Below are 9,173 nucleotides of genomic sequence, written 5' to 3' on the forward strand. Positions count from 1 at the left end.
TATGTTATTTTACCCACTTTTTCAATTACCTATGTATACATTTTATTTCCAGCTTCTCTCATCACTTCATTTTATTAATTCTATTTTGTAAAATTATTCAATTTATGTGTAAAATTATTCTGTTTATACTTTCTTTTTTATTTTTCTATACTTACTGCGGTTGTTATCTTGTTCTGTTTTTAGCCCTGAAGAAGGCTATAAACTCTAGCCGAAACGTTGGCACATTAAAATAGGTTAATCCAACTTATTTGTGTTTATCATTGACCGCACCCCCAACCATCTTCTCTTCATACATTTAGTAAATTTGATGTATGTCATTATTAGTAGCACTCTAATGAAGTTTCTACATTAGCAGGTCTCGTGGCCATCTTTTTTTTGCAGGTAGATATTCAGGAATTGAAGATGAAGAAAGATTAGAAACTAGTGGGGTAGGATGGTTATTGAGTGTATAATGGAAGTAATGGTATCTGGTTTGGATTGGATCGATTACATATGGAACATTAAGGTCTTTATGTCTGCAGGATTTTATTTGTGACGAAGTAAGGGGCATTTAGGATTTTGAATTGTGAGGATTGGATACAAGAGGAATTCGAAGGTTAAGCGGAGCCCTATACCTCAACTACGTATATCCTTATTACAGTCATATAGATCAGTCTTTTGTAATGTGTTGGAAGTTTAGACCGTTTGTCTAGTAAGTGCTGTACTAGTTTTCAGTCTTGCGTGAGGATTCCAATCGCTTATCCAAATGTAGTCCAAGGTAGTGGATCTGTTCGACAAGGGTAAGAGTAACATCATTAAATGAAACTGTAGGGCAGTCAGTAGGTTTACGACGAAGGGTAAAGGTGATTTGATGGGATTTGTTGGAATTATTGGGACGATATTGTGGAGCTTCATTAGGATCTTCATCTATCTTAATTTACCTTTTGTATTTTATCCTACAATGTCAAATTAATTTTAGTTGATTTAATCGTTTTAGCCCTGACGAAGCTCTACAATGTGGGGCGAAACGTCGGAAAATAAATAGTTGTTAACTATTTTTGTATTAGCATTTTCATAATTGTATTTTATGTTTAATTCATGTCATTCAGTTTTCACAGTGATGAACATCCCATCCCTCCTTCTAGAACCTTCTTTCCTACTTGCTTAGGTCTGAATGATTACTCCCACTATTACCTAATGAATCTACAATATTATTGGGCTTCCTTAAAATCTCATTCTACTAATTATGAGATATCCAATTAGATGAATTCTTACTATCCCTACCAGCCTAACACGCCCTTCCGAGCCTTTTTTTAGGTATTTATATGTAACTCTAATGACAAGAATGGCAAAAGAGTCTTTAGGATTAAGATAAGAAGTAATGTCACCCTCCAGTTGAGTTCTTCCAAGTTTGTAAGATGTATATTTCAATGATGATGTAACATTGTATTTTACAATAAAAAGTAAATTTTTAAGTATTTGTTCATACTTCGTAAGTTCGTTATGTTGCAGAAGTTGCTTAAAACAGGGCTAAATGAAAAGAGTTTATATCCAGAGTTGGTGGCTTTGATAAATGTTCAGCCATTTTAACAGCAGGGGCACCAGGAACATAATGGATAACGGATGAAGTTCTTAGCTTTGGCGTTGAAAGTCCCCAAAGCTATCACCTTGAACAGCCCTGATGAAGCTCTAAAATGAGGGGCGAAACGTTTGAAAATAAATAGTTGTTAACTATTTTTATTTATCTTTTGACCGCAATCCTGACCATCTTCTTAATTATATATAATTATTATATCTCCTGGATGTCAAGTTTTAAATTTTGGCCTCAAAGGCCTTGTAAGACGGGCAACCATCTTCTATAATGTGACTAGCATTGTGAACCTGATAACTTTAAGAAGGAAACAATTTTGATTTTATTAATTTTAATATAAGGAAGAAACAACAGGAAAGAATTATAAGATTACATGAATAAAGACAGGTAAATTAATCATAATATATTAAAATCAGCCCCCCTCCCAGCAAAATAGGTCATTGTCACATATCAAATTAACAGCCGGATATAAAATATTAAGGAATATATCATATGTTATGAAGACGAAAAGATAGCTTCATTTAGTAGGCAGGTGTTCCGTATTAAATTCATTCAGTACAAAATATTTAAATTAATGCATAATTACGGAAGATTGTGTAATACATGGATATAATCATTTATTTATTGTTATTTACAACTGTATAAAACTATATACAACAAGTAAATTTGGTAATATAATTACCAAATGACATGATACAAACATGTGGAGAATCTACCAATTAATAGTAATCCAATAACATTTCGAGAGGAGATCTCGGGGTCATCTTCTTTTCAGACACCTACAAGGATTATCAGGGACTGAAGGAAAAGTCAAGTCAGAAACAAGTGGGTTTAGGGTGGATGGGAAGTTTATTATGGAAGGATTTGCATCTGGTTCTGGCCAAATCGGCAAAATATGGAACATTGCGGTTCTGATGGATGACTTGATTTGTGAAAAAAACGAGCATTAAGGATTTCACCAAGGATTTTTGATTGGACACGAGAGGGATTCGATGGTTAGGGAGAGCCTCAAAGCTCAGTTTTTATTTTAAATTGTAAATGGAGGATTTAAAAACAACCTAATTCCTTACTTTATTTAAATAATAAGTTTATTGGTAGGAGTTTTAGGACTCTCTATAAATACGCTTACGTGTTAAGTGTGATAGAAAATAATGTTTATTGATTTCATTTACAAATTTATGTTTCATAAAAGAGGAGTGTTTAAAATAATCTTCAAAATAAATCTTCATATTTTTTTCATTAAATGTCACCTGCCGAACAGATCTGCTACTTCGGACTGCAGCTGAACAAACGATTAATTTGGAGTCCTCACACAAGACTGAAAAGACAGGAAACTGCACGCAGATTCCGACCATTACAGCACTTACTAGACAAACGGTCTAAACTTCCAATCCATTACAACAGACTGATCTACATGACAATAATAAGTCCTATCTGGACATACAGAGTTGAGCTTTGGGGCTCCATTAAACCTTCGAATTCCTCTCGTATGCAAACCTTACAACCCGAAATTCTTCGTAAAATCCTCAATGCTTCTTACTTTGTCCCAAATAAAATCATCCATAATGACTTTAATGTTCCTTATGTAACCGTACTAGCCTGAACCAAATACCATTCCTTCCATCAGTTTCTAACCTGGCTTCTTCTTCCATTCCTGACAATCCTCCGAGGCACCTGAAAAGACGATGGCCACGAGACCTTCTAATGTAAACACTTCATTAAAGTGCTACAATGGATAGTTTCTCTATACGCTCGTGTCAGTCTACAATAACATACATAAAATTTACTAAATGTATAATTATGTGCAGTTGTACATTCCAATAAAGATAAAAAAAAAAAAGTTTTGTTTTCTGGTAACTGCACTCGGTTAATTATTTATATATATATAAATATAAAATTCGAAATGCATTCTAAAATCCTTAATGCTCCATAAAGACCTTAATGTTCTTTATGCAACCGATTTAGCCCGAATCAGATATCAATCATTCCATAATAAACTCCCTAATTACTCAAGCCCATTAGTTTCTAACCTTGCTTCCTTTTTAATTCCGGACAATTCTCCAAGGCGTTTGAAAAGAAGATGGCCTCGAGACCTTATATTGTAAAAGTTTTTTTTATATGGCTACCAATGGGTAATTTCTCAACATGCTTGTACCATACCATTATGATATTACTTCAAATTTACTTGATGTATTTTATGTACACTTTTAAATATCAATAAATAAATAAAATTTAAAAGAAATATTTTACATATTTCATTTATTCATGTATGTACATAAAAACAAGTTTTATATTATATTCTACTGTTATAAAAAACAAAACACAATTTAGTACATGGCTGTATAAATGAGCTTGTAAGTTAATTGTCATTGTATTTAGTGAAGGAACTAAGTTGCTCGGTGGCAAACTGAATGCGATAGATTTATTGATCGACCTCATTACGAGGGAGTTTCATTTAGACGTGTAATTTTCCTATGTAATTAATTTTTCAACTAGGAAAAGCTGTAATAACTGAAATAACTTATTACAAAAAATATTTACTTGTAATTTATTTTAAAAATATTTGCTCTAACCCGCTTGAGAATAGTCATACTCTCCTTACGCAATCTCACCTAATCAGAAAACTGCCACCTCCAACGTAAAAAAATATTGTCAGTCCATTCTCACGATTAAACATATTTTTGAAGAATGTACTCACTATTTGCCAATAACAAACAGGATAGGACCCCAAATTTATCAGAAGCTCTCACAGATGTGGAAGCTAAAATTACATTAGTATTTGAATTTTTAAAAGCAAATCGCCTTCTTTATAAATTATAATTCCTCTTTGATTTTGATTTCTCATTTTTTTATTTATTTATTAATTTCTTTTATTATTTTTTTGATTTTTTATTTATTTTTTTTTTTTATTTTTATCATGGCATAGGCGTTGATGACCAGAGGGTTTTACGCCTTTAAACAACAATCAACAACATCAACAACAAAATATTTACTTTTCACTCCCATGTTCTGCTGTCCTACTGTTGAAGGAATAACAAAAACCCTCCTCTGTTTTTTGGAGTTGAAATATATCATGACATTTTAGCGGTTTCCCTTGCCACGTGCAGGCCTGGAACAAGTCGTCTATCTGAGGAGCAACCTGCAATAGACAAATATAAAAAATAAATAATATAAATAAATAATATTAATTTATGATTTCTCAACTTGTGAAGCCACTTTTATTTATGTATTGAATAAATCATTCTGAGGACACTTGTGGTTTTACAGTTTAAAAGATAATTTAAAATGATAACGGATTTTATCTTATTTATTTATAATCAATGAACGAATTTCCTTCATGACTTTAGTATATTGTTTTATTTAAATTAAATATTTTTTATTGGAAATGGATTTACTCACAATAAGTTGAGTATGTGGTTTTCATCTTTCTGAGGATAACTGAAAAGTATACATTTGAAGGCTATAAAAAATCACAAAACTATTATAAACCTCATTTTCAATTTTTTTATATAATATAACGACTTAATAATTTTTTTATATAGAAATCATGTTTTTGATTATTTTATCAGGAGTGAAGTGTCGGGGTGTAACATATAGTTATTTATTCTGTTACTTTAGCTATGAGTCAACCCTATGGGTTCGTGAGCCTTCCGGAGCATCTATAAAGTGGTTACCCTACCCCAAAGTTCCCAAGTGCCCTCTCTCTCTCTCTCTCTAAAACGACGGTATATTTCCACTTACTTTCTTTGATGACTACAATACAACTCAAGTATATTCTGTAACAGCTCACGTAACGTGATTTTGCTAATTTAATTTATTACGTTTTTAATTTTCAATTACCTCAAGATAAAACTCTTGACATTACTGATCAAATTCTCATCTAAAAAGGTCAATTGGAGTTTAGGTTCAAGGTTAATAAATATCTCCTAGTAAGGATTATAATTCAATTTTTTATCATAACAAATTTTCAGTCCAAGAATATTTTTGGATAACTTTTAACGCACTAGAACAATCTTGGACATTATAGTATAAGAGCTTAAGAGGGGAAAAAAGTCAGTAATTTCATCCTAATTTTGATCACTTTAATGTCCTCAGTGAAAATTGATGAGCACATAAAAGGACGCTGTTTCAAAACGGAAACAAAATTTCATTCAGAGCTTCATATGTCAAAACTACTATATATTTGATGTTGATAACAACACTAAAAAATCTAGAACATCATTTAAAGTTTACTAAAATATAAGTCCTGATGGAGTTCAGTAGTTCCCGAAATATAGCTTTTTAAAAGCAATATTTCGAAAAAAATGTATGGAAAAATCAGTAGTTAGTATAGTTAGTTATTGGGGGAAATCTAAATTTCAGAAACCATGAGACGTACAGATGTCTATTAGCACTCAAATTAAGGCTTGTTTAATATACTATAAAGTAATTGATGACGTTCATCGTATGTTTTCATATTTACTAAAATAAATTCTAGTTGTTTGTACAAAATTTCATATTTAAATATCATATATAAATAAAAACTATTACCCCATGGAAGATAAATGCTATAAACTACTTTATAGTACATCAGCTTCTGTATGTCGAGTGATTTTTGAGATATAGATTTCTTAAAATAAATTCACTTACTATTAATCTTTCAGTACTTTTTATTATGAAATGTTGCTTTTTAAAAAGCTATATCCGGAATACTGTTGAACGTAAAATGAAATTACATTGGGATATTGGCTTTACTACTCTTTATAATGTTAATCAATATACGCCTATTTGATTACAATGATTTGGTTATACAAAAAGTGGAGGAATATGTGTTGCTTAAAGGAAAGAATGGATGAGGACTGGGTAATGGAGATGGGAAGAGAAGTCCCGAAGGAGGTTGCACGTATGACGAAGGATTTGCTAAAGAAGACGGTTCTATAGGAGGGCATATATAAATCAATCGATTGGGATCTGGTGTTTAATGAGTGGATGGATGAACGAAGAGTGAGGAGATCTATGATATAGGTAGGTTTTTTGATTTTCAGAACTTGGAATAGGAAAACACCAAGGAGATATTGCCTTCGGGAGGTTTTATAGAGCCATTTCAACTCGGTATACCAGCGGAAAACTTAAGAGCGTCATAGGAACCCAAATATAAATCTTACAAAGCAATTTATATACCTTGGTATCCAAGTTAACAGTGATTTAATAAGAAAGAAGAAATGCGGAAGGGAACTGACAGGTATAACTAATTCCATTTATATATTATTATTCTAAATTGGGAGTGGAGTGGCTCAGTAGTAAGGCACTGTCCTACTGACTCTAAGGACCCAGGTTCTAATCCAGCTTGGCAGGAAATTATTTATTGTGCAACTGTTGCCGTGAGTCAAACCTGTAGGTTCGGGAGACCTCATAAAGTGGGTTCTCACCCAGTTTCATGAAATTTTGACCTCCTTGGACAACCGTTGGTCTAGTAGCATTACTTTGTACTGTCCTTCATCCTTTGTAGCGGTAAGGATTATGATTGTTATTATTATTATTATATTATTCCATTTACTGCAGTGTATTATTTAGAAATTGATATCTTTGAAAATTCAATAACCGTGTAAGTTTAAAAAATACAACCTCCATTTTTTGACAAACTGGGAGTGGTTTATTTTGATTGTAAAACGTTTGAGGAAAACGATAAGATCTTGTTATGAATTTTTCAAGTATCTCTCAACTTTTATGATCATGTTAATTTTTTTTTTGTTTCTGGCCAAGATAAGTTATCGTACTAAAACTCTTATAGAAAGACTTCTGTTTTTTTTTTGTTTTTTTTTTTGGATACAACTAGGCCTGAATATATGTGGAATATATATATATTAATTTAACTTGGATATTAAATTAATAAACTATATATTTTTTCTTTTAGTTATTATTTTCACTGGTGTGTTCATATTATTCTCGAATGATCCTGAACCAAGTAGAAGAAAGTTACAGGAGGATTTAATATTGTAATAGTACAAGAACCGGGAAGAAAAAAAGGCAGTTATTATACCCCAATTTTTGATTATTTTAGTGAAACCTATGCACAACAACTAGTCAAAACTGATGATTCCGCTAAGTATAGGTAGGGGAATACAAAATGTCGGCTGTTTCATAAGCTTGAAAAACATTAATTTTTTATTTGGAGCTCTATATCTTAAAAACTACCAACAACACTAAAAAATCTAAAAGAACATTATTCAAAGAAGGGTAAATTTGCTGAAATATTAGCCCTAATAGAACTATTTACATTCAACAGTTCTCGAGATATAGCTTTTTAAAAAGCAACTGTCCATAAAAATGTACTGAAACATTAGTAGTTAATTTATTTTGAGAAATCTATATCTCAGGAACTATGTGACGTACTGATGTCTATTAGCAATCAAATTAAAGCTAGTTTAATGTAATATATAGTAGTTTATGACCTTTACCTTCGTAAGAGTAGTAGTTTTCATGATATTTGCTAAAATAAATTGATTTATAGTCGTTCAGACAATAAGTTTGATTTATGAAAAACCTTATTTCAGAAACCATAGAACGTACAGATGTCTGTCTGTACTCAAATTAAAGCTAGTTAAGTTTACTATAAAATAGTTAATAATTTTTATCTTTGTAGGAGTAGAAGTTTTTATGATATTCACATATGAATATAAATTTGGCAAATGAAAATTTGTCCGAATAACTATAAATCAATTTATTTTATCAAATATCATGAAAGTTAGTACTCCAACGAAGATTAAATTAGCTTCAATTTTAGTGCTAATAGTACGTCGAATGGTTTTTGAGATATAGATTTCTCAGAATAAATTCACTTACTACTAACCTTTCAGTACTTTTTTTTTTAAGAAATATTACTTTTTAAAAATCTGTGTCTGGAATACTATTGAGCGTAAATAGCTCTACTTTAAATGATGATCTCTTAGTTTTAGTGTTAGATGTTTTCTAGTGTTTTTGGTATGATGTAGGGCTCCAAATGAAAAATTAATTTTATTTTAAAATTAACCATTTTTTATTCTCCCTACCTATACTCGGCAGACTCATTAGTTTTGACTAGTAATTACACATAGTTTTCATTAAATTAATAAAAAATTGGGGTAAAATATATTAAATAAATAGTTCGTGAATTTATTTTGAAAAATCTATATCTCAAAAACCATTTGACTTACCGAATCGCATATACTTAAAAAGGGGTAAAGTTCTACTCAAGAGCAGACTTGCTATCTTAAGAAACCCTTTAATCATCATATTTATGTATGTTTGGGTATGATTTTTAATTTTTCATTATACCTCTATCATTACTTTTGGTATATCTTCATTCCTAATGAGCTTCAGTGAAGATGAGTTTACTAAGCTAATGTACTCCGATGCGTAATTGTAATGTGGAAATTGTTGAAGACTGATTGCTAGAAGAGTCGATAGGTAAGCATCTGTTTCTTCTACACTAACGTTTCTCCCTAGTACTCTATAATATATGTTAAAAACAAAGTATATTAATTGATACATTTATTATATATATTATATCTATAAATATGTATTATATATTATTACATATATATGTATAGTATTTATACATTTATATTAATACATTACTAAAATT

The sequence above is a fragment of the Halyomorpha halys genome, unplaced genomic scaffold, assembly GCF_000696795.3.
Source record: "Halyomorpha halys isolate HHAL.00 unplaced genomic scaffold, Hhal_1.1 Scaffold83.1, whole genome shotgun sequence".
In the NCBI taxonomy this organism is placed as follows: Eukaryota; Metazoa; Arthropoda; class Insecta; order Hemiptera; family Pentatomidae; genus Halyomorpha; species Halyomorpha halys.